Source organism: Chionomys nivalis, chromosome 2 (assembly GCF_950005125.1).
Source record: "Chionomys nivalis chromosome 2, mChiNiv1.1, whole genome shotgun sequence".
In the NCBI taxonomy this organism is placed as follows: Eukaryota; Metazoa; Chordata; class Mammalia; order Rodentia; family Cricetidae; genus Chionomys; species Chionomys nivalis.
In genome coordinates, this window is record NC_080087.1 from 93,503,206 (window position 1) to 93,530,563 (window position 27,358).

The following is a 27,358-nucleotide window of genomic DNA, read 5'->3' on the forward strand; positions in this document are numbered from 1 at the left end:
TACAGTTTCTGTGCGATTATTTCAGGCCTGAGCTGCTGGGCGGCCAGGAAACGAACAAGCAGCCTTATTACAACAGATGAGGTTAAAATAGCGGGATTAACAGCAGGTTTGGATTATGACATTTGCAGCTGTAATGGTTCTGTAGGTTTTTATTCTTCCAGAGGAAGTGTAGTCTACCTTTAAACAGACATCCGGTTCACACCGCTGCCCAGCAGTGCTAGCTGGTCTCTTCTGTGCTGCCTCCTCCACCCTCGAATATGCTCAGTGGGCACAGCATTCTGAACAGGCTCTAGAAATGGGGCTCAGAAGTCTGCATTCCAAGCAGGTTCCTGAGAGATTCTTATACACACTACAGTTTGGAGGAAGAGTGCTTAATTTCTCTACCAAAGTCATTAGAAAACCTCCTGGGGATTTGTATGATCTTTCTTATTTCTTGAAACAATTAATCCACCGCAGTTATGCCATGTGTGTTTGTATTTCAAAGACTCTAAACACAAAAGGCTTTTTTTTTTTTTTTTGGTCTAGAATTTTTCACTAATAGTCTGCTAAATTTTTTATAAGACACCCTAATAGACGTAGGCTGCCCTGTCAGGATTCTGAGTTTGTCCCCCACGCCCACCCCTTTGAATCCTGCCATATTCAGGGCTGGGTGGTCTGAAAAATCACTTTTTACTTCCTTGATCTGGGTGAGACAAACTACAAGTACTGGGCCTGTGTAAAGGTTTTCAATTTTCCTAAATCCTGGACACCTGGTTAGGTTGTCAAAGTAACAGTCGGACCCTCAGGGCAGCTGGGGATCTGCGCTAGAGAGATGGACTAAAGAGGCAGGACCCCTGAGATCCAGACAATGCCCTACCCTCCAGAATTCCCCTCAGAGCAAAAATGAGGAGCTCAGACTGCCCCAACTTCACTTCATTTTACCTGGTTTCAAGACCTGGTTTTTAGAAGTCAAGAAATTGCCCGATCTTTTAGAAAAATAAGTGTTCGGTTGAGAGCATAGGCCCCAGTCCCTGGCATCTATCTCAGCCCCTAGGCCTGGTCTGGACTTCAAATCCCAGCAGGCCAGGTACTGACCCCTCCCTGGGGGTGGGGTCAGGACCACTCCCCAGGGTACTTAAGTGATCCCCCCAAAAGAAGAACACGTGGTCTCCCTTTCTTCCTCCCGGGAGTCGCTTTTCTGCGGCTTCTCGTTTCCCCCTCGGGGCTACCCGAGAGTGCAGATCTCCCATTAAACCTGGATATTTCTTAATTTGGCTTGTTTTGATTTGGCTTGATTGGGAATTTTTGCGTCCTCAGAGAGCTCGCTTAGAAAATATTCCTAACAATAAGTATGTTTCTAAACAATCATGGTGTTCCAGCCTCTGGGCCAGGGCACAGCTCCTTGGTTGCCTTTTCTTGGGGTTGGTCTGGGAGGGTCATCAGGCTGGGACAAGTTTGACTTCGGAGAACCATGTCCCTCCCTGCTGTGCAGTCGGTGCCTGCAGTTGGTGTGCCAGTCTCTGCTAAACCGGAACTCACAGCTCATGAACACAAACCTCTCACCCCCCTCAGCCTGCGAATAAACATACTTTTTTTTTTAAAGCAATAGATGAAGTACAAGTAAACATACTTCTTTAAATCTCGTGTTTTCCTTCATAATCATTTAAAATTTCTGCCCAGGATAAAATCATCACTCAGATTCTCACAGAACTCATGAATAACATTTAAATCCACTCTCTAAGCGGCAGGGCCCCTGTGTAGCTAGTGCTCTAAACGCGAGCACACATTCATTTTCAAAGCTCTGAAAATGGATGATGGAGAAGCCTATGAGGTTATCTTTTATGCAGCAGAGGAGAAAGACCTTTGAGGGTGAAGTTGCTCACGCTGCAAAGAGAGTCGAATTCACACATAGGAGACCAAGGGCCCCCAGAGGCTGCATGTGGCCATTCACAATGGGACTGGGCAATTGGTATTGAGGTCCCAGCCTGGTCCTTCAACTGTGCCTAGACTAGGCCAATAGAAGTCCTTCCTCAGACTACTGATTCCCTCTCCCATTTAGGAAAGTCACTTCTACTAGACTACAATCTACTTTAAGGCATACAAGATCCTTTAATCCCTTGCTGAGAGGCAGGGATACAAAAGAGCACCGGGCCATTGGCCAGAAAACCTCTCCTTTTGTCTTTACAGAGCGTGACTTGTAACCCGCACCAAAAATCTACGTCTTAAATTTACTTTAAAAATCTTTCCTTCCCGAACAACTTAGTGCCAAAATTAAGCCACCAAGAAGGACAGCATGGCAGGTTTGCAAGCCAGCGCAAGAGGCATCCACAGCTGGAGCCGGCACCCAGGCAGGGTGAGAAGATTCACAGATATGCTTAGTATTCAAGCCTCGCAGAGAGCGGCCTGCCGCAGGTGTCAGAGCCACCGGGGGTGAGAAGGGCATCATCGTTCCTGGGGCAGCAGGGTGGGTGCAAAGCTAAGGCTGGACTGAGGAACGTTGAGGGGAGCACCTGGGTGAGGCAGAGGTGAAGGGCTGGCACAGTGCAGGGGTTTGATGAAATGCATGAATGTATTAATGATGTAGAATAGCGATTTTTTTTTCATTATCAGTCCCAGGTGTTGCAAATGCTGAGCGGAAGAAAACTAGAATAAGCCTTGGGGTGTTGAGATGGAAGTAAATCGGTGTGAATTCATGATTTTCAGTAATATATATGCAAATATAGATTGTGTGTGCATGCCCCTGCGTGCGCACACATACGTACACACACACACACACACACACACACACACACACGGAGAGATTATAGCCTCTCAAAACTGTCTTCCACTGAACGGATTCGGGGTTTATTGAAGAAAGAGATGATTACAGAGCTAGGTCAAGAAAGCAAACCTGAACCTAACACATCTTGAACTAGAAAAGGAAATGACCAAAGAATGAACTCTCATGCCATGAAGATAGCAAAAGTAGAGTTTGCAGACCAAGCTAAACAGTAATAATAAACCATTAAAATAAAATAGTAGTCTATGCGGATATAGATAAATTAAGCTTAATGAATGAGATACTAAAACAATGTTTTTAAAATCTCCCCTTCTGTGCTCACCAGTTTCATAAGCATAAAGATGAACTTTACAAGACCTGGCAGACATCCGCTGTGGTGCTCTGAATGAGAATGGCCCCATTAGAGAATATACATTTGGATGCTGGTTCTGGAAGAATTAGGAGGTGTGGCCTTGTTAGAGGTGATATGTCACTGGGGGTGGGCTTTTCAGGTTTCCAAATCCCACACCATTCCCAGTTAGTGCCGTCTCTGCCCATCTCTGCTTCCAACTTGCAGGTAAGATGTGCGCTCTCAGCTCCTGCTCCAACACCACACCCGCCACCTGCTGCCATGCTCCTTGTCGTAATGGTCATGGACCAACCCGTGAAACTGGAAGCAAGTCTCCAATTAAATGCTTTCTTTTATAAGTTGCCTTGGTCACAGTGTCTCTGTATACTTGAAGCACGATTAGTAAAAATCCAAGAGACAGATATTGGGGTTCAACCTGAAGACCAGAAAAGCAAAGCAGTCAGTCACTGGCTCTTATATCGACCTCAGTCCGAAAATAGTGATCCTGCCTTCGGGAATCTCAGAATGAGACTGAGACTGAGAGCTGTCTTCTCCCGTTTTATATTCCTCTCTATGGCTGGGATTAAGGGTGTGCACCACTACCGCTTGGTTTCTATGGCAAACTAGTGTGGCTACCGGGGTTAAAGGTGTGTGTCATTGTTGCCTGGTCTGTAAGGCTGGCCACTGTGGTGGTTTACTTTTCTGATCTTCAGGCAAGCTTTCTTTATTAAAACACCAATGGAGTGCCACTACACGTACTCACATGGTCACAGTAAAGAAACATCACAGTGAGACACTCAGAAATCCTGAGCCATGTGGTAGGGGCTGGCACGTAGCAAGGACTCTTGACATTTCTGCTTAAGCCACATCATGGCAGTGTAACTACTGAGGAAACTGCAGGGAAGCCCCAACTCGAGGAAAGCCCTCAGGATGGCTGCCCTGGAATAAGAAATGGCGTCAGACCAAAGGGACCCTGGCAACTGGAAACCCAGCGTGTGATTTGGAGCTGGACCCTTTGCCTCTGAAACCACAGTTGGGAGAATTGGTGCTCGGAGGGCTGAGGGTTCAATGCTAGGGTTGGACCAGCAGTGATTTCCCAATTGCTGACGCTCGTGCTGTGGTTGTATTGTTGAATGCCCCCATCTATTGGAAGTGTGTACTTAAAAACATTCAGGAAGGTTAGGCCGGTTGGAAGTTACAAATAGATCTAGATGGCAGAGTAATCAATGATGTACTCATAACTTTTGTGATTGGCTCAAAGTTTGGAAATTAACAAAAAGTCTGTTTTTATCAATTCTCACCTTATCTTTAGCCATGTTTGACTAGACCACATTTAAAATTCAGAGAGGATATGTCACATCCTTATGGAGGTTATTGGTATCATATTATTACTGAATAGCACACCCTCAAAGGGCCAGGAGAGGGCTCAGGGCTAGAGTATTTGAGGTTCTGGGGCTGATTCTAATCCCCACAAAAAAGTCAAACATGTAAAACTGGATTACCAAACAGGGAAGAGCAGCCTAGCCACACCTTTCATGATCCCACTTTTCCGAACTCTTGGCTGAAATTCAGAGTTCTCACACCACTTAAAAGCAAAGAGGAGTTGGGAGGCTGGAGAGATGTCTCTGTGGAGAAGATCAGGGTTCAGTTCCCAGCACACACGTTAGGCAACTCACACCCACCTGGTGTTTCACATCCATGGATCCAATTTGGCTTTCACCAGCACCCACGTGCACCTATCACCCCTTCCCTCATTCACAAATTTAAAATATCAGCAGAACCCGATTTACACAGGAATTCAAGGGCTACAGTTTTAATCAAGATGTTTAGTAGGCTTTATTTCCCATAAATGTGCTCACCCTCCTGAGCGCCTTCCTAACTACCTCCCTAGCTCCCTGCGACTTTGGAAATGGTGACTAAAAAGATGGCTTTTGTGCAAATAAGAATGCATGCCCAGCTCTGCACGCCCAGCTCTGCATGCCTACCTCTGCATGCCCAGCTCTGCACGCCCAGCTCTGCATGCCCAGCTCTGCACGCCCAGCTCTGCACGCCTACCTCTGCATGCCCACCTCTGCACGCCCACCTCTGCATGCCCAGCTCTGCACGCCCACCTCTGCATGCCTACCTCCATCTGCCCACCTCTGCATGCCCACTTCTGCATGCCCACCTCTGCACGCCCAGCTCTGCACGCCCAGCTCTGCATGCCCAGCTCTGCATGCCCACCTCTGTATGCCCACCTCCATCTGCCCACCTCTGCATGCCCAGCTCTGCATGCTCACCTCTGCATGCCCACCTTCATCTGCCTACCTCCATCTGCCGACCTCTGCATGCCCACCACCTCCGCTGGCACTGAACACAAGTCGATGCAAATGTGTTTCCTTGAACGATGAGACTTTTTCAACTTTATGTTAGGCGAGTATCATAAATTTGTTTAATATAGCTGCTGCCTCAGCATCTATTTTTAGACCTGACAGGAGTTATTTGAAACCCAGCCACACCTGGCCCCTTTGCCCCCCTGGAAACACCCGCTCCCTGAATGCAGATTTGGAATTGTGCCTGTCTGTGTCTCATCTCAGCCCCCAGCCAGCACACGCCACAGCTGTGGATCATGACAAAGCTCTAATGGCAGCACCAGAGCCCTGTTAAATAAACAGCTCCTCCTTTGGTCTGTGTTGTCCTGTCCCAGCTAATCGACAAGCCTGGGAAGCCTGAGGCGTGTGGATGCAAGGACAGGGACAGACATGGTTCCGGGGACCCTCCTATGCTCCCCACCACTGTGTGAGCTCCTTGTTGTCCAGATTCCTCATTAGTCCACAGTGGTACACTCCATTTCCTCTGGACCTCTAAGTGATAATTCTTGTCATTCCATGTATTTTGTTGTGATCCTTTGCCCATGCGGACTAACACACCAGCATCCAAATTCTCCCGGTCACAGCTCTCCTAGAGGGGCTAGTTTGGTATCTGAACTGTTCAGACAAGATCTGCAAAGGTGTGTGCCCCTGTAAACTAGCTTCCTGAAACCAGAGTAAAGCTCAGGGATTCCAGTACTTGCCTAGCCTGAGCATGGCCCTGGGTTCAAAACCAGCCTCAAGCAGGTTAATGGGTATTCCGCACTAAGTTCAGCAAGCATAAGGAACTGTCCCATGGAAGGCACAGATGTCCAGAAGCGCTTCCTGTTGGTGTGCTGGAGAGAGTATAGCCAGTCTTTCGTGAGAGACATCAAGACCAAATTAGAGAAAAACCACGAGAAACAGATGTGCTGGTGCTGAAAGTGGTGGCGGTAGCTACTGGATACCCCCAGGAGGAAGGTGGGAAAGGGTTAACTCTCGGTTGTAATGAGGGAAACCCTGGCTTGGGGGTCAGAACAGGGTTCATTTGTTTGATTTGGGGTTGGGGTTTTTGGTGGTTGTTTTTTCCTACCTTTGACCTGTCACTTAATTGTCCCTTAGCTGTGAAGATTCTGGTCATTGCCTCTAGTATGCACTTACCGTGTGTGTGTGTGTGTGATGTGCTAGTGTCTATGATGTGTGTGGAGACATGATGTCAACATTGCGTGTCATTCCTTAGCCATCTGCCTCTTGTCTTTGAGACAGAGTCTCCTGATGGGACCACAGATTAGGCAGGCTAGCGAGTGAGTCCCAAGGATCACCATGCCTCTGCCTCCCCAGGACTGGAATTCTAAGCCCATGGCACCACCCCAGCTTCTTATGTGGGTGCTGGGGAACACACTCAGGTCCTCTTGCTTATGTGACAAGCATTTTACCAACCATTAGCACTTTCTGAGGGCAGAAGCTCAATTTGTGTGTGTGTGCCGCTCCTAGTCTCCTTACCTCTGAGGTTATCACAAGGCATGAACAAGCACCTACCTGTGAAAGCCGCTGAAGCTACACAGCAGTTGATGCTGTGACATGCATATTTCAAAGGACTGGACTGCCTGCTAGACGGTGGAAGCAAAGCTTTGACACATGGCACTTTCTCACTTACTCCTCTGGCCCATATTTTGCCCCTAAATATCCTCCTTCCACTGTCTGAACTTCACATTCTGTCAAAAAAGCTGACTGAGTCACCTTTGGGTGTGGCTAATAAATAACCTGTTGGGTTGTCAGCACGGAGGGACCCAAGTGATTTTAATGAGAATGGGCTTATACTTTGTGGCAAGTGTAGGGGAGGAGTTAGAAATTCATTGAAAATTCTAGAAGCCCTGGCCAGATCTGACCATTACAGTGGCCCCCAGGTTCCCAGACATCCCTGAGGAGATCAGAAGGTACAGCAAGTTTTCCCAGCTTACCAATGAGGAACAGTCTTGTGAGACTCTAATTAATCTCTTAGGAATAAGCTCGGTTATCAACATTCTGCATCTTCAACACCATATAAAGCAAAGCTATCTGCGTTATCGAATAGTGAGTCCTTAATCTAAAAATCCATATTTGTAATAGATTTAATGAAAAATGCCTCTCAAGTTTATAAAACTACAATTAAAGCTTTCCTCCTGGCCGCTGGTCTGCGTTGACTGGGAATAGTGCCAGCATGAAATCTTCATGAGATCTTTTTCCTCCAAACCCATCTAAGTTCATCTCCAGGTTGGATTTGCAGGTGGAGCCTACGTTTAACATCAGCAGGATCCTTTGGAAAATTTCTCTTCCAGTCTCATTGCCCGGCATTAGATCCCAGAGAGCAAAGGCGTACACTCTTCAATCAAGTTCAAGGGCAGCAAATCATTGTTCAGTAGTCTCTGAGGGGTGCCCCGAGGTCAGGTGATTCAGCTAGCTGTGCAGGTGATTTGTTATTCGCTTCTGGTTTTTTTTTTGTTTTTGTTTTTGTTTTTGAAATTGAGCAAAGAGCAGCTGCCTGGTACACTTGGCCTGAAGTGTCTTCTCCAGAATCCCCGGCAGCAGCTCTAAGCAAGGCGCCTGCAATTAGCACAGTTTAGCTCCAAGCAGCTCTAAGCCAGGCGCTGTAATTAGCGGGCATAGTTTAGCTCCAAGCACTTGGACGATGAGTCCAAGCTGGCTGTTAGCGGGACACACAGGCTTAGGTAGCGGGGTGGCCTCCGGAACAGCTTGCTCCAGGAATAGCTGAGTCTAAGGCTTAGTGATGGCTCTAGAATTCAGTTTTCAGCTGTGTTTCTTCTCAGGCTCTTTCAAATGGCTATCAACTATCTGTTCCCTCCTCGAGATAACATCTACAGATTCATCCTCACCACCCTTGCGAGGTTGAATTGAAAAAAGAGTTCAGCCATCTTCACCTAAGTCAGTAGGGTCGCAGTCTGCTTTGGTCACATCCGGTCCCTTCTGAGGCATAGTGACTAAAGAGTGCTATGACTAACGCTGGCCTTGTTCACGCTTGGACAGAGTCCTATACACTGACAGTGGGGTAGGGGTCCATTCAGTGGAAGACTCTGGCTATTGAACCAGGTGAATGCTGGGAAAGAAGCAAGGAACTCATTATTCACCATTATAAGATATCGAGAATCTGCACATTTCCCCTGAGATTGTTAACTTCACTATGATGTGATTTTTAATAAAAATTTTATTTATTTATTTATTTAAATTTACTTTTTATTTTCGTAGGATAAAAAGTCCAAGCTCATTTCTGGGTTCTGAAGACACACCAATCTCTGAGCTTAAAAAAACCACCAATCCTTGAGTTTAAAAACCTACCTACCAGTCTCTGAGCCTGCCCAAGCTCAGGACTTGAAAAACCACCAATTCCCACCCTGGAAAACTCCACTCCCAAGAAATCTTAAATAAACCTGCTTCCCACTCAGTTCTCCACTGCTTCTTACCCCGAGCAGAGGAAGCCACCCTCCTGTGTCTTTTCCAAGAAGTCTCTCGTGTGAGGTTTTTGTGCCCTGCGACTCTGTGGCCTTCCTTGGCTCCCGACCACCAGGGTACCTTTCCCTGCAACACATGCATTGGAGAAAGCTTGCCCTCAGAGCTGTAACGCTCACAGCTTTATGAGTGTGGACGTCATGCCTGCACACATGTGCGCCACATGTGTTGGATTTATGGGACTGGGGTTATGGTTAGTCGTGAGCTACCATGCAGGTGCTGGGAACTGAACCTGGGTCCTCTGTAAGAGCAACGAGAACTCAACTACTCGGCCAAATCTCCAGCCCCCCATTATGTTGTAAATGTTGGAAACATATTTCAATAAGTTCAGTTCAGCAAGAGGAAGTAATTCCTTCTTATTGTCAGTTGCCAATATCAATATTTAATTTCCATCTAAAGACAGGCAAACATGTACTCAACCAAGCTTTGTTTACCCATACACATATGAGCCTGGAGCTCATACCCGTCAGGAAGTATAATCTGATTATAATTCAACAAATTTGGTCTCTCATAGGTCTTTAACATTCTCAGTTTTGCTGTATGTGGTGATGCATGCCTTTAATTCCAGTACTCATGAGGCAGAGACGGGCAGATCTCTCAGTCTGAGGGTAGCCCAGTCTAAAGAGTTCAGACCAGTACCATGGTGACACAGTGAGACCCCCTCACAAAAGCAAAAACAAACAACAAAAAACCAAAACCCTTAATTTCTATGGCTGACTTGGATATGTTCCCATGCTTTTGATACTACTTAAATTAGCATCTGGAATAACTTGCATTGCATTTTCTGTGAAATTCTCAAAGTTCATGCTCTGAACGATAGATAGGTTCTATTTGGCTATGAATTTCAAATATATAAAATTTTTCTTAAAATGTCTTACCATGCATTGCTAAATATTGTTGTGTAAGGTTTTGCAAGTTTAGCCTGGCATTGCATATCCATAATCCCAGCTCTCAGGAGGCTGAGGCAGGAGGATCATGAGTTCAAGGCCAGCCTGAGCTACATAGTAAAAACCTGTCTCAAATCCCTCCTCACAAAAACAGCAGCTTATGAGTCAGGGCTCCTTAGTGCAGTGCTGTTGCATGGATTTCCCACCATCCCATTTCTGATGAATTCATGAGTTTGAGATCTTTTGCGTCTATCAGATTCTAAAGACCCAGGAAAATGGACGGGATCCATCCAAACAGCTTTTCTTTACTCCTCGTGTGTTTGCCATTGTAAGAATGTCACAGAAGGTGTCTGAGGAGCTGCTTCAGCACTTAGTGGTCAATGAACTTGCAGCTATGGTGATTTCAAGGTTCAGAAATCAATGGGTCTCCTCTTCACAGGAAGCTGACTTGCTCTGTCCATATGAGTCGCTTCCTATCTTTCTACCCTGATACTTGCCACGATTCAATCACTATCGATTGCTAATACAGTAGAGTAATAACTTAGTGGTGCTTCAAACCCTTGGGAAGAATTTCTGCCGTGCTCAGTGTCTCTGTCATAATCCATAGTTGAACATGCATCATTAGATCTTCAGTACAGTTTTTACATCTCCTGAAGTGAGAAACAACAACAACAACAACAACAAATCTTTTGTTTTGCCCAAAACAACTTTCAAGGAGCTTCTGGGAAGTAGGCTGCCTGATAGGGCATCAGGACGTGAAAGTTTATAAGCTAGATGCTCCAAAAGTACATTACCATGAGAAGGGTTTTAGGCAGGCCACTGAGGGCAGGACTGTGATGCCCCTCATGTTCATGTTGTTAAGTCAAATATTAAGTAACACTGTTTTTTTTTTCTGTTGCTGTTGTTGTTGTTGTTGAAGTATAGTTTTGTTTTAAGGTGGTGCCAAAATCTAAATGGGTTTTAATTTCATTAAATCATATCAAACTATTTTGTTTTTATCATTTACTAAGGAATTCTGCTTTCTATTTTAAAATGTATTTAAGTGGCCTTTTCTTTTAATCTTAGTAAGCATCTCTTGTTTCATTCCAACTTGAAGAACCAGCCAATTGTTTGGTGTTGATTTTCAATTCTGTCTGGTTCTAAACCTTCAAGTTGCCTGAAGATTGCTGTTTTACAAATCTCCCTGTAGGACATATTTGGTCAGGATCATAAAGATGTGTCGATAGTGACCCTCGGGGAGTAGAATTGTTGTGCTACAAATTGAGTAAATTTTGATTAACAGGAAAATTTTCTAAAAGTCCATGTATAGAAGAATTCAATATAATTTTTGAAAAATGGGAATGTCATTGAAACCAAAGGGCACAGGCATGAAATAGATGAGTTCCGGGTTATTTATGGAATGCCTCTTACAGATTGAATTTTATAAAGTCTTTTGTGGCTTGAATAATTTGTGACTATGTGGGTTTCTGTTCCTGGATATTTTAATCATTGATGAATCTGTAACATAAAACACTACTTGAGACATTTTCCTGCTATTCGTTCATTTAGGAAGGAATTATCAAATTAACCTTGACTCGTAGATTGTTGGGTTTATCCAGAGGAAGGGAGTGATTGTTCATTTGAACTCGGGATGTTGAGCAGTTGCTCACAGGCCTTTCCAGTGGCAATCAGACTCAAGGGTAGCCTTTAGCCACACTTCCTGCTCAGCTGGTTTGTCAACATCTCCACACTTTTTGCCCCAGATGTTTTTGACCTTGAGTACCAGTGAAACAGGCATGTTGTCAGGGTGATCATGTAACTTACCCAAATTAGGACATTCTTGAGACTTCTACATTCGGATACACTGGTAGCAGAAAGTGAATGTCACACTAGGCCTGGATTGAACATTTTTTTTACCTCAAAACCTGCCCCCTAGTGACACGTTTCTTCAATAAAGTCACACCTACTGCAGCAAGACCACACCTCCTAATAGTGCCACTCCCTGTCAGCATATGGGGGCCATTTTTATTGAGACCATCACACCAGGCAAGGCATTGGAGGTACACCAGGCACTCCCCGTGTATGAAAATGGGCGGGGGGGTGGCAGGCATTACAGAACACGGTCAGAAAACAATCCTCTGACAGAACAGTTCTACTGAGACTACAAAAAAAAAGAAAGACCCAATTTATGGAATCTAGGGGGAAAGGATACTAGACCAGGGGAACACATAACTTAACCTTAGGCAAAAGGAATAACTGTTAAAGAACGAAGACAATAACTAGTGTAGTTGAAGAATAAGAAAGTGATCAGTCCTAAGACGTCAACTGAAAGGGAGGAGGGGCCATGTCATTTTCCTAACAATTTATGGAAACCATTCGAGAGTCTTAAACATGGATGGTGTAAAGGTAGCACCCAACACAGACCCTCCCAGCTGCAGACTCCATAGCAAGATACAGATGGTTCTTGTGAAAACACAGACCTGTTTTACAGCTCAGGCAGCTTCTTACCCAAGGAGTATTAACTTCTGGTCATCTGGTAACACACGAGGATAGCACTGAAAAGTCTGCTCTAACCAATGGGCACCATTGCTAAATCCTTTAACGTTCTTTTTATTATTATTATTTTTATTCTTTTTTAATTAAAATTTCCACCTGTCCCCGTTTCCCATTTCCCTCCCCCTCCTCCCAAATATTGCCCCTCCCCCCTATCCCCACTCCTCTTCTCCTCCCTCCACTCCATTCCCCCTCCCTCTCGATACTGAAGAGCAGTACAAATTCCCTGCCCTGCGGGAAGACCAAGGTCCTCCCACTTCTATCTAGGTCCAGGAAGGTGATCGTCCAAACAGGCTAAGCTCCCACATAGCCAGTTTATGTATTAGGATCGAAACCTAGTGCCATTGTCCTTGGCTTCTCATCAGCCTTCATTGTCCGCCATGTTCAGAGAGTCCAGTTTCAACCCATGCTTATTCAGTCCCAGTCCAGAACTAGTGGGTGAGGTGGCTTGGGGCTAAGCGGAAATGGGATGAGAAACGTGAGAAGGGGAGGATGGGAGGAGCTTGAGGGATTGGGATGGTTAGGATATAGGAAGGATGGATACGGGAGCAGTGAAGTATATATCCTAACTAAGGGAGCCATCTTAGGGTTGGCAAGAGACTTGACTCTAGAGGGGCTTGCAGGTGTCCAGGGAGATGTCCCCAGCTGGTACCTTGGGCAACTGAGGAGAAGGAACCTGAAATGATCCTATCCTATACTGATGAATATCTTGCATATCACCTTAGAACCTTCATCTGGCGATGGATCGAGATAGAGACAGAGACTCAATTTGGAGCAATGGTCTGAGCTCTTAAGGTCCAAATGAGGAGTAGAAGGAGGGAGAACATGAGCAAGGAAGTCAGGACCACGAGGGGTGCACTCCTTTAATGTTCTTACAATTGGCTTTTGGGTTTTTTTCCCTTGAGGCATTGTCTCTAGTTGAAGCTAATTTTGAAGGCCTTGACTAACTATGCAATCAAGGATGATCTTGAACTTCTGGTTTTCTTGTTTCTACCTCCTGGGGGTATACCACCACCCCCAGTTTATGTAATTGTGGGCATCAAATATGAGCCTCAAACATTGGGATTTGTGCATGTTAGGGAAACACTGTACCTACTCATATCAATCCATGTTCTTACAAGTAGATCAATGGTTTTAAATCATAGATCTTCTACCACTGGATCTGTGATCTTCAATAGGATACTTCACCTTTTAGAATTTCATTTTCATACATAAAATGGGAAACCTAATAATCAGCAGAGTTTTATGGCTTCAATGAGGTATATGTGATGTGCCTGACACATTATAAACAAGCTATAAAAGTGGTATGTGTATATAAACTTAGTATATAGTCCTGGAATTCATTGGGAAAAACAAAACCAACTTGCTATCCCAGGGAGTCTTCCTGATTTCACTGTCTTGCAGATCTACCTTGAGTCCCACATGCAGTAGGCTCAGCCTGGCCTGGCCACTCGTGACTGTGCTTCAGCTAACCTCTAGACTTCTGCTAGGACTCACCATGCCTGCCATCACCAACATGTCCCCACTGTGTCTCCTCCAACCCTTCCCCTGCTCAAACTTGCCACCTCTGCTCCGGTTCTACCCTGACCTAACCTAGCTACATATCCTCTCTTCTTTCCAAAAATGCTTTGCTCAAACATATGTAGAACTAACAAAAGTCCACATGTCCACTTGTTACAATATACTGAGAACACAAGCAACAACACCAAAATCAGCAACACAATGAGCACAGTTAACACACACTTTACAATAATAACTGTAAATACTAGTGATTTCAATTCTCCAACCCAAAGGTACAGTCTGCTGAAAGGATCAAAAAATCCATTTATCTGTTGTCTACAAGAAAAACATCTTTTCTTTAAAGATAAACTCTGCTTTAGAGTAAAGGATGGATTAAAGTAGTCAAGTCAAATGGGACCAGGAAGCAAGTAAGCATTGCTACTCTGAAAGCTGATAAATTAGACTTCAACTTTAATTTTTAATTGGACTAGGGCTACAAAATGACCATTTGCATTATATGTCTATAAAGAATAGTAGAAACAAACATTTGGGGAGATTTATGAAATTTTATCCTGTTGGAAATGTGATATATCAATAGATCAGTTTACTCTTTTTGGGGATACATTTTATGGATGATTTGTTCTTTTTCTTTAACTGTTTTATTTGTCCAGTGGTCTTCAGATTCCTAAGCTGGATGCCTTTATTCTCCTGAAAAGACAGAAATAAAACCCTTCCCCAACCCTAATTTTGGGAAGGTTGTCTTTTGGAAAATTATTTATGATCAAATAAAAACAATCATTTATTAGTTTTATAGGTTTGTTTAGATTAAATGATCATGCTGTTTGATGAACTATCATTTCTTCTAATTAAGAGCTGTTTCTTGTTCAAATTGAATTTTTATCAATTTTGATAATATTTATAGCTTTTCTCCTGTGGAAATAAAAGCAAAAACCTTCCCTCAACATAACACATTCCTGGTTTTCATTCTGAGGTCAGTATATCTTTAAAGAATATCATTTGATTTAATTCCATAGTTTTTTCTACTATCCTATATCTCTTTGCAGGTGCTGTTCCTTTCTCATTAGCATTTAGAAAATTCAAAGTTAATAAATAATTATGCAATCTATTTCTGGGGTTATTTATTATCCCTTTTTGTTTATTTAGAATATACTTTAGAGTTTGATTTGGACTTTCTGCAGTATTTGAACTTTCTGTACTATTGTGTGATATACCTGTAATACACTTTTTATTATAATAAGCAAAAAACTGTTTCATTTTCTTAGAGACATATCATGGACCATTATCTGTCTTTATTTGTACAAGCATACCCATGATGGCCATAACTTCTAGCAAATGTGTGATTACTGAATCAACCTTATCCAAACTCAAAGCAGTTGCCCATTGAAAACCTAAATAGGTATCAATGGTGTGGTTTATATATTTTAGTTATCCAAATTCTACAAAATGAAACACATCCATCTGCCAGATTTCATTCCTTTGAGTAGTCTTTAGGTTACTGCCTGCAGGTGTTGGTTGTATAAAGAACAAGTAGAACATTTCCTTATAATTTCCTTGACTTGTTTCTACATGATGGAAAAGTCTTTTTTGTTAAACATTTGCTATTAACATGATGATTTTTTTTTAATGAACTCCTAAGGCCTTCAAAATATTTCCAATCAGTAATTGATTGATTGCTGCATTACCTTGTGCTGGAGGACCTGGCAGACCCAGTACAGAATCAGATGTGTGTTATGTATAATGAGATGATTTCTATTCCTGATTGCATCTTGTAAATAAATAAATAATAAAAATCAATTCTATATAATCTGGTATTGCAGTTTCAATATGCAAAACAAGTCTTTCTGCATATTGTGAATCAGTAACAATGTTAAGAGGTACTTTAAAATCCCTTAGTACCATGAGAATAACATATAATTCTGACTTTTGAAGAGAGTCATAAGGGCTTTGTTCCACTTTATTTAAATTTTCTAATTTGTAACCTGTCTTGCCTGATTTATTTGCATCAGAGTGGAGTGTATGGGCTCCAGCTATTGGTATTTCCCATACAATATAAGGAAGTATCCAGCTAGTTCTTTTTATAAGTTGAATTCTCGTGCTTTTGGGATAGTTATTGTTAATCTCTCCTAAAAATTACTCAAGTTCTTTGTTCTTTGTATGGAGGTTCACTTTCTGTCCATAATTTTTCAATTTTATCAGTAGTAAAAGGTGCTATAATTTCTTCTGGGTCTTTTTCTACAAATTGATAGTCTCAATTTTATTTTTAGAATTAACTCAGAGACATTTTCCACATTAGCTTTTAATTTTTTACTCAGTTTGTGTGGTAACAAAGATCCATTCTAAGATAATATCTTCCCTCTGCATTAAAGTTTCTATAGGGGAATGCTTGGAGGTAATATGACCATAATGTAGTTAAGATTTGGAGCCACATGATCCACATGAGCCTTTTATAAGTTCTTGTAGTAGAAGGAGCAGCGAGCTGCATTCTGCCACCCGGCTAGCTTAACCCCCAAAATAACCACGTGGAAATTGTATTAACTAAATTACTGCCTGGTTCATTAGTTCTAACTTCTTATTGACTAACTCTTACATATTCATTTAACCCATTTTCATTAATGTGTATTGCCACTTGACTGTGGCTTACCAGCATGAGTCTAACCAGTGTCTATCTCAGCCAGGAGAATCATGGCATTTGCCTGACTCTGCTCTTCTTCCCAGCATCCAGTTCTGTCTTTCCTGCCTACCTAAGTTTCTGTCCTATCAAAAGGTCAAGGCAGTCTCTTTATTCAACCAATAAAAGCAACATATCCTACACCAAGTTCTTGTCAATCAAAACTAATTCTTTCTCAGTCTCAGATGATAATTTCCTCATACTATTTAAGTCCTTGTCACCATTTAAGGTTTTATTTAAATTAATCAGTTCATCGGGTTTTATCCCAATAGTGGACCATAGCTTGGAAATGTCTCCTAGCAATCTTTGAAAGCCATTTAAAATTTGCAATTGATCTCTCCTAATTTACACCTTTTAGGGTGTAATTTTTTTGTAAACTTATTTTATAGCATAAATAATTAACAGAATCTCCTCTTTGTGGCTTTTCAGGAGTAATTTGTAATCACCAACAAGGAAAATTTTTCTTATTCTTCAAATATTCTTTCTAAAGTATCTACATTTAAATCAGGTAGTAAAATGTCATTCATGTAATAGTAAACTGTAGATTCAGGAAATTGCTTACACAGCATTTCCAATGGCTGATCTGCAAAGTAATGGCACAGGGTGGGGCTATTTAGTATTCTCTGTGGGAGAATCTTCTATTGCTATCTCTTAGCAGGCTGAAAATTATTATAAGTAGGTATATGTGAAGGCAAATTGTTCTCTCTTTTTCTTGTAAAGGTATAGCATTTAGGTTGTTTCCAGGTTCTGGCTATGACAAACAAAGCTGCTATGAACATAGTTGAGCATATGTCCTTGTGGTATAATTGAGTATCCTTTGGGTATATACCCAAAAGTGGTATTGCTGGGTCTTGAGGACGGTTATTTCCTACTTTTCTGAGAAATCACCACACTGACATCCAAAGGGGCTGTACCAGCTTGCATTCCCACCAGCAATGCAGAAGTGTTCCCTTTTCTCCACAACTTCTCCAGCATAAGTTGTCATCAATGTTTTTGATCTTGGCCATTCTTACAGGTGTAAGATGGAATCTCAGAGTTGTTTTGATTTGCATTTCTCTGATGACTAAGGATGTTTAACATTTCCTTAAGTGTCTTTCAGTCATTTTAGATTCCTCTGTTGAGAGTTCTCTGTTTAGGTATGTACTCCATTTTTTTAATTGGATTATTTGTTCATTTGATGATCAATTTCTTGAGTTCTTTGTATGTTTTGGAGATCAGACCTCTGTCTGAAGTGGGGTTAGTGAAGATCTTTTCCTATTCTGTGGGCTGTCATTTTGTCTTGTTGACCATGTCCTTTGTTACAGAAACTTTTCAGTTTCAGAAGGTCCCATTTATTGATTGTTTCTCTCAGTGTCTGTGCTGCTGGGGTTATATTTAGGAAGTGGTTCCCTGTGCCAATGTGTTCAAGTGTACTTTCTGCTTTCTCTTCTATGAGGTTCAGTGTGTTCAGATTGATATTAAGGTCTTTGATCCATTTGAACTTGAGTTTTGTGCATGGTGATAGATATGGGTCTATTTTTATTCTTTTACATGTTGATATCTAGTTATGCCAGCACCATTGGTTAAATATTCTTTCTTTTTTCCATTTTATATTTTTTGCTTCTTTGTCAAAAATCAGGTGTTCATAGGTGTGTGGCTTAATACCTGGATTTTCAATTTAGTTCCATTAGTCTTTCTGTCTGTTTTTATGCCAAAACCAGGCTGTTTTCAGTATGTAGCTCTGTAGTAGAGTTTGAAGTCAGGGATTGTGATGCCTCCAAAAGTTCCTTTATTGTACAGGATTGTTTTGGCTATCCTGGGTTTTTTGCTTTTTCATATGAAGTTGAGTACTGCTCTTACAGGGTCTGTGAAGGATTTTTCTAACATTTTGATGAGCATTGCATTGAATCTGTAGATTGCTTTTGGTAATATTGCCATTTTTACTATGTTAATTCTGCCTACCCAAGAACTTGGGAGATCTTTCCATTTTCTGGTATCTTCTTCAATTTCTTTCTTTAAAGATTTAAAGTTCTTGTCATATAGTTGTTTAGAATTATTCCAAGATATTTTATGCTATTTGTGGCTATTGTGAAGGGTTACTGAATTTTTTTTTAGTTAATCGTGTATCCTGCTACATTACTGAAAGTGTTTGTGAGCTGTAGAAGTTCCTTGGTAGAATTTTTGGGGTTGTTTATGTAAACTATCATATTACCAGAAAATAGTGAGAGTTTGACTACTTCTTTTCTGATTTGTATCCCCTTGATCTCCTTTAGTTGTCTTACTGCTCTAGCTAGGAAGGACCTCAAGAACTATATTGAATAGATATGCAGAGAGTGAACAACCTTGCCTTGTTCCTGATTTCAGTGGGATCACTTTGAGTTTCTCTCCATTTAGTTTTATGTTGGCTGTTGGCTTGCTGTATATTGCCTTTATTATGTTTAGGTATGTTCCTTGTATCCCTGCATTCTCTAAGACCTTTATCATGAAGGGATGTTGTATTTTGTCGAAGAATTTTTCAGCATCTAATGAGATGATCATGTGTGTTTTTTTTTTTTTTTTAGTTTGTTTATATGGTGGATTACATTGACAGATTTTCATATGTTGAACCATCCCTGCAATCTCTGGGATCAAGCCCACTTCATTGTGGTTGATGATTTTTCTGATATGTTCTTGGATTCGATTTGCTAGTGTTTTATTGAGTATTTTTGCATCAATGTTCATGAGTGAGAATGGTCTGTAATTCTCTTTTTTTACTAATGTCTTTATGTGGTTTGGGTATTGGGATAATTATAGCCTCATAAAAAGAGTTTGACAATGTTCTTTCTATTTCTATTTTGTGAAACAATTTGAGGAGCATTGGTATTAGTTCTTCTTCAAAAATCTTGTAGAATTCTGAGCTGAAACCATCTGGTCCTAGGCTTTTTTTGGTTGGGATACTTTTGATGGCTGTTTCTATTTCTTTAGCAGTTATAGGTCTATTTAATTTTCTTATCTGGTCTTGGTTTAATTTTGGTAAGTGATATTTATTCAAAAAGTTGTCCCTTTTCTTTATGTTTTCCAATTCTGTGAAGTACAGGTTTTTGAAATATGACTTGATGATTCTCTGGATTTCCTTCATATCTATTGTTATGTCTCCCTTTTCATTTCTGATTTTGTGACTTTGGATATTCTCTCTCTGCTTTTTGGTTAGTTTGAATAAATGCTTGTCTATTTTGTTTATTTTCTCAAAGAACCAACTCTTTGTCTCATTTATTCTTTGCATTGAAAAAACTCTCTCTTTTAACTAATTTCTTACTTGATGAATTCCCAATTTTCTCACCAAATCTGCCGGCAGTGACGGTGAAGACGTGAGACTTGTTACTGCTGTGTAGAACAGTAAACGGCTGAAGGGATTTGAAGGCAGCTACCCGAGTTTGGCAGCAGCCAGAGAAGTGGGTTCAGGGAAAGCCTGCCAGGAGAGAGGAAAGAAAAACCTAGCTGGTAGACAGGAGACCCCTGCTACAGGCAGCTCCAGCCTATGCTGGTGGCTGTAAGGTCGCAGGCAAACGGCTCTTTCATGAATTTGTACTACAAACTTTGGGTGCCAGATTCATCATGAATAATAAAAACCCAGACATAGATATTGGGGTTCAATTGAAGATCAGAAAAACAAAGCAAACCGGGCGGTGGTGGCGCACGCCTTTAATCCCAGCACTCGGGAGGCAGAGGCAGGTAGATCTCTGTGAGTTCGAGGCCAGCCTGGTCTACAAGAGCTAGTTCCAGGACAGGAACCAAAAGCTACGGAGAAACCCTGTCCCGAAAAATCCAAAAAAAAAAAAAAAAAAAAACAAAGCAGTCAGCTCTTATCTCTACCTCAGACTGAAATGGACGATCCTGCCTCCACGAATGCTCAGACTGAGACTGAGACCTTTCTCCTACCACCTTACATTCCTCTCTAGTGTTGGAAGTAAAGGCGTGCACAACCACCACCCAGCATCTCTGGTGTGACTGCTGGGATTAAAGGTGTGTGCCACCACTGCCAGATTTGAATGACTGATTAGTGTATTCAGATTTTCAGGAAAGCTTTATTTATTAAAACACAAATACTATACCACGATAGCTCCATTCAGAATAGGTAGGAAATAGAAACAACCTAAATATTCTTTAACCAATGAATGAATAATGAAGATGTGGTACATATGCATTATGAAATACTGTTCAGCTGCAAAAAAATGAAGTCATGAAAATTGCAGGTAAACATATGGGACTAGAAAAGATTATATTGAGAGAGTGAGGTAACCCAGACTCAGAAAGACAAATGACACATGTTCTATCTCATTGGAGGCTCCTAGCTCCAAATCTTTAGTCACTACAGACACCAGGAAAATAAAAAGGGATCATTGCTGGGGAAGGGGATCTGGGAACATTTCCCATCCAACTCACCACAGTATTCAAGAGGGTTAGTATGCACTGAAGTTAGTATCTTTTCTGATGAAGCAAATTTTGAATTATCTGCATTATGAAGTCCAGCCTTGTGTGTGTATAGGTGGATTTGGATTTGCAAGCATGCATGCATTCACCCCCCCCCAACACACACACACACACACACACACACACACACGGATTAATCCACTACCTTGCATGTATTAATAGGCACTCTACCGCTGAGATACATCCCTAGAACTCCAGTGCACTTTTAACACAGGAAAAACATCTTTACCCATGTGTGTCGAGTCCATAAAGCAACAGGACCTAACTCTGAAGTTATTTGCAGACATAAAAGAACACGGTGCTCTGGAAAGAACTGTAAATGCTTCACTGAGTTTCAGGAGAAAGCTTTCTCTGGGAAATAAAATGTGGTGTCTAACACAGCCACACGGCAATCCCAGACACGAAACATTTGAGTCTGTTCATCCCTGCGTTGTCGGCATGACCACGTAGCTGGCGTCCTTACTGGAAATGCAAAGAGAACCCCAGACGGTAGTACCCAGCCTTCAAGACTTCCCTCGTCACTCAGCAGAATCTGACATCTAACACATTATCGCCATGGGAACATTTCGTTCCCCCAGGGCTGGGGACTTGTTCCCATGACCTGGTGTCTACTGGGGGTCCTGTGTGCCCTCTCTCTTCTCTGTGAGATCCATTAGTGGAAAATTCCCAGCTCCTGCTCTTGGCCCGCATTCACTCTATGACGGAATGGTTGCTCAACGCTGGGAATGCTTGGCGCTCCATCATTCTGGCGTGCAGCGTATGCTTTTGGCTCCGGTCATTGTTGACCCTCTTAAAAGTACAGAGTTCTGTGTCTGGGTCAGACTAATTTATGCCTCTGTAAATGTCTTACTTGGAGAAGCTGTTTTTTTTTTTTTTAAAAAAAACAATTAAAGGTGGAGCAAACGTAATCGATCTTTAGGGGAAAGGAGTCCCTGGGCTAATGAAAATCAATCGCACAACGTTAATGTGGAAATGACTTCCAGAAATGCCCAGAGTGCTCTATCATATTAGTCACCGACCTTGGAGGACATTAAGAAAATGTTACACACGTGTTAGTGCACAGGGAGTCTTTTCTCAACCATGTTATTTTAGATGCAGACGAGCCGTCATGTCTCTTAGATTTATTTAATGACCCTAGTGTTCAGTATCCTACTTAATGGTGCTTAGAGTTTCTGAGTGTGACAGGGCCACCAGAAATAGCCTCCTGGGCTGGATCCCTGGATCTCAGCGACAGGCCAAAGGGCCAGGCTGAGATCATTTATCATCTTGCAGAAACCCCGCGGCTGGAATTGGAACCTCCCACGAGCCAGTTGCCTCTTCTCTCTCCAGCCCCACCAGCCTGTGTCTTGCAAATGACTCCTTCCCACAGGCTCAGGCCTCTTCTGACTTCAAAGTCTATCTTCTTCTCATAGTTAAATTTCTCAGTCCTTTATCTTGCAATCAGTCCCTCAGCCCCAAAGCAGCCTGTGACCAAGCTCCACAGCTGCTCTTCTATGTCTCCCTCCGATCTAACACGTGTTTCCAGGCCCCTGTGTTCCTTGAGGTCGCAGCAACTTTTGTTGTGGCTGTCCCTTCCCCTCCTAGTTTGGGATTCCTCCTGGAGAGTACAGAAGCAGGCAGAGGTGAGAGGGTGAAGGTGAGAGATGCCACGGGAGTGAGAACCAGAGCAAAGGAAGGATCCAGAGGCACAGGGCCCATCACACTCCTTGCAATTCTGCCCAGGCGGATGCCAGGGCTGCTTGCTACAGGGAGTACCAAGACTAGTTTTGCAGCTCCTCTTGGACCCCATTCACCTCCTCCAGTTTCTCAATCAGAAAGGACAGCTTTCAAGCAACGGATGCGAAGAAAGACATTGTGCGTTCCTCTAAACGTCTGGAAAATTTCTCCAGTGTGATATTCTAAATTGGAAGAAAGCTGTGCAGAGGTCAGGGTCCTCTGCTCTCATTTTCTGCCTTGTCATTTGGAACGGTTCACATGACCTAGAACCTGCAGCTCACTGATGCTCGGCTAGCTGGTCAATTCCCGGTGGTTCTTCTGTCTTTGCGGTCAGTGCTGGGACTACAGGCATGTGCCCAACAAGACAGATTTTTTTATGTAGGTGCAAGAGATCCAGCCAAACTCAGGTCGTCATTTTTGTAGAGCAAGCCCATCACCAGGTAGACACTGAGCCTAGACATATTGGTGATCTTTTCAAACCAGTGGGATGGGGCTGGGTCACCAGCATTACTGTTCTCCTTTCCCTTCATCCTGGGTGAAGATCTAGGGTCTTTCTTCCTCACCACCCACACTGCCAGGATTGTACGTAAATGGTTAGAACCTTTGACTTAAAGGGGATGTCTTGGCCTTGCTGGGATATTTTTCTGTACTGGGACACAGGAGTCACGGCTTCTATCCAACCAGCTTTTATGGTGCCTGCTAAGTTGCTGCTGTAGATTTGCTTGCTTCACAGTTTTCTGTTATTTCCCGCACAGAGCCTCTGGCATCTGCGGTCTCTCTTCACCCTGCTTTCTCCTAAGCCCTTTAGGAAGCTGTCTGTGACCGACCTTTTCTGCCAGTGTGCAGAACGCTGTCCATGAACAGATCTGTCCAACGAGGGCTTTTCCCACACACAGTCATGCTCAGTCAGCATGGTTGAACCTCCAACCCATCCTCACTCTGGTAAATTTCATTTTTCTTTCCTTGCTCTGCCTTCCGGGGTTGCACAGTGCACCTGTACAGTCCCCGAGAGTGGGGAGCATTCCACATGGCCGCCTTCAGTGCCCGTGAGGGTTCCACACGCCATCCATAGCAACCATCTCCAAATATGCCCTTTTCTTCACAGTGAGAAAAACTAATTTTCCTCTTACTGAGAAAATCCTCAGGTCTTCTATTGTGTACAGTGGCTCAGGTCCCGCCCTTCCCACAGTCACTGCCCACACTCTGCCTACACTCTTTTTTCTCAGGGCTCCTCAGCCACACAGCCTCTGACCCTCCTCACAGTTCACAAGCTCCCCTTCAAGAATCTTGGCTCTGCTTCCCCAGTTCCCCCTGGGCTCGCTCTTCCACTCTGCTCAGATGTTACCTGAGCCCCGACAGCCTTCACATTCTGTTGCTGAATTCCCGGTGCCCCCAACCTTTGCTCTGTCCTCTTGCTCACTGCTCATGAGTCCTCTTGCTCACTTGCTCACGGCTCATGCTTAACCTACTGAATCTACGCCTTCTTGACTGTTGTCTCCACAGGGGCAGGGATCTGGATAACTTGGTGTATCCCATGAGCCAAAGAATTCGGGGTACATAAAAGGGGTTCCATCTACTCATTGCTGTATGAATAAATGAATAAAAGAACATAAGAACAGTGGTGCTCCCTGTAAGTAAACTGCATGTTTCAGTGCCCAATAAGGTATTTCCAGCTGTTTATCTTCTTGGTGATTTTCAAATAAGAGGAAAAGCTGGCCCTTGTGAGGGGTGGCACAGGGGTTCAACTGTGAGAAACGTAACTGGGCCAAGATTACAGGGTGAGGTGGTCATGGAGAGGAGGCCTTCACGATAGCCCCAGGACAGAAAATCAGTTGTGGGGGGTGTGGCTAAGGGGGCAGCATGCTTATATACGGTCCTACCAAGGAACTTCAAGGGAATGATCATCTCAAGCGCGTAAGGACTCTGAGCAGGCAACATGGCGGCTGCTGCTGCTGCTGACCTTAGCTTAGCTGTGTGATTTTTTTTTTAAAAATCTTGTCAGAAGAGCCTGAGCAAAAGATACAGGAGAGCTCATAAATGGCCTTGATCCATAGAGGCGTCCACCTCAGGGAAAGAAAGAGCCAGTACAGTGCTCAGTGCAGCTGGAGACTCAGGCGCAGCTCAGAACTGCTCTCCTGTTACAGTAAGCAGGAGCGTCAGAGGCTTGGTCCTCAGTGTGATCCAGAAGCAGTGGATCAAGCCCAGCATTCCAGAGCAGCCCCTCTGTGGTCCAGCTTCTTCTCTGTGCAGCACTGTGTTACAGGGTATGAGATGCCAGAACAGGGGACATGGTGATTGCCCTGACGCAGTTGCTAGGCTAATGAGAAAGTAAGTATGAAATTAGAGAGTAGATTGAGCGTCCCTAAAGATGACAAGAAGACCTACGCAATGAGAAATATTTTATTTGCTATGTCAAAGAAGCCCTATCAGAGATCAAACCAAAATAGGTAAAAAGTTAGACTCTTAGTAGGCTGTGTAAGATTCATTCCCAAGAGGAAGTCACACAGGCAATGTGATGGTTGGAACATGAAGGACCCACCACAGACTCTGCATTTGGGACTTGGTAGCCAGCTGGCTGGCTTTTGGGAAGCGGCTGGATCTGACTGCTCTAACCTAACGGGTAGGTTAATATCTTGATAGATCCATGACAGAATTATGTCACTGGGTGCTGATAGCAAGGCTGTATCTGGAGGAAGTCAGTTGCAGGGGCAGACCCACGGGGGCTTTATCTTGTCCTGGCTCTTTCCTGTATTCCCCTCTGTTTCTTGACCACCAGGGGACATCATCCTCCCTAACCCCCCACCCAGCCCCCAAGTTGTTTCTGTTGGTACTTTATCAGGATTGCAAGGTCTGGTACAAGCAAGACAAGAAGATCTTAGGACAAAAAAAAAAAAAAAAAAATAGAGATTTTCCATTTGGTTAAAGACCTAGAAACATATGTCAAGATCTGTAGGAGATAATGACAGAGAAAAATGTACGCTCAAACTAGGGAGGGCTTCAATGGAGACCCAGGCGTGAGGGTTTTTCCCCCTAGAAGAAGTGATAAGTTACTGGATGTTTATGAGCAAGCATAAAATGGTGCAGTTGTCTCCCAGCTACGGAGAAGTGAGGGATTAGGGAGCCCTTCTGCCATGATAAAATAGTTCGGAATTCTCAGGTCCCAACTACCATGCTAGGCATTGACATCTGAAGGAGAAACTGAATAGTACAGAACCCTGGCGACTATTCCCTCTGCTTCAGCCTTTCAGCCTGTGTCATATTTGGACCCCTCTAGATTCCCCTATGGCAGGAGGCAGCAGACTGCAGAGATGAATAAAGCATCCCTTAGCCCAGGGAAAAAGGTCCAGTGTGTCAATTTATATTCCCTGAACCGGTTTCCCACCTTAAGTCATTTCTGAGCTTTCCAATTTATTTTGTGTTTGTTTTACATTAAGTCAAATGGCAAAAAAAACAAACAAACAAAAAAAAACACTCACAAAACCCCCCACAACTTTTAAAAAGAAGAATAGACCAGTGAGTTTAGAAAAAACCCTGAAGGGAACCTTCAATCATATTAAGTATGACTAAAAGTATTAAGTATGAAGACGCAACGAGGGCATTGTTTTGGGATCATGGACATAGGGTATTATCTAATGTCTGGTTAGATGGGACTCTTCAAAAACTAAATACAGGTGGTGACAACTTCGCTTCTGTGTGTGTCAGCCTAAGCCTGGTTCCTGCAGGGTACAAGGACGCGAGAGGAAAAAGCACTTTATAACTAATCCTCCATCATTTTTCAATTTCCAAATAAAAATTGGCTTTGGGCTCAGAAAGTAACATCGGAGAGATAAATCATTTTTAAGAAACATGGAATAGCTATTCATTTTTCCTCCCTTAATGTGGCAGACAATCTCGCTTTTAAAAGTTTATGTATAGTTTACAATTAAATTGTAGCGAGAACATTTGCTCTGCCCACGCTGACAGGAAAACGTGTTTCAGGGAACATGACATCTGTTTCCCTGGCCTTAATCCCCGTGGTTCCCACTTCTGTCACACAGATCTGCACACCTTGATGTAAGCCATGTGTTAATAACAGTGTGGCCCACGCCATCTTTCTGTCACCTATGGAACCATGTGGCAGATGTATTTAGCTATTCTGTGACTGTTCCGTCTCATATTAAACAACCACTCTCTTCTCTGTCCGGTAAGAGCCACAGAACCAGGCCTCATCTCTTAGTGTTACCTGGGATACAGGCTGCGGAGCTGTGTTTGCTCTTTTTCCCATAACAGGCAACTCTGGTTTTAACAGGTATTCTTAAATTTTTCTATATATTTTATAAACTGTCATGTATCCAGAAATATTTCATTCTTAAAAAGAATCCCATGTGCAATGCACACGTGTCTTCCCATCTACACACCAAGATGCTGAGGTGACCATATTTCTCTGAAGACATTTAAATAGCACCTAGAACCTAACGCTTGGGCCAGACAGCAATCCGTCTCCGTGTCTACACCCGTTTCAGAAGCTCCACCCAATTCCAAGCATGCATTTCCTTCTCTTCCCACGGAATGTCTTTGGAACACTTACACAAAGGCAGAAAGCAATGGTAACAGGCTCGAGCTCCGGTACAGTTTGCAGATACAAGCACAGCCTGCGTACGTTGCTGAGAATTTACGGACTTGTTTTGA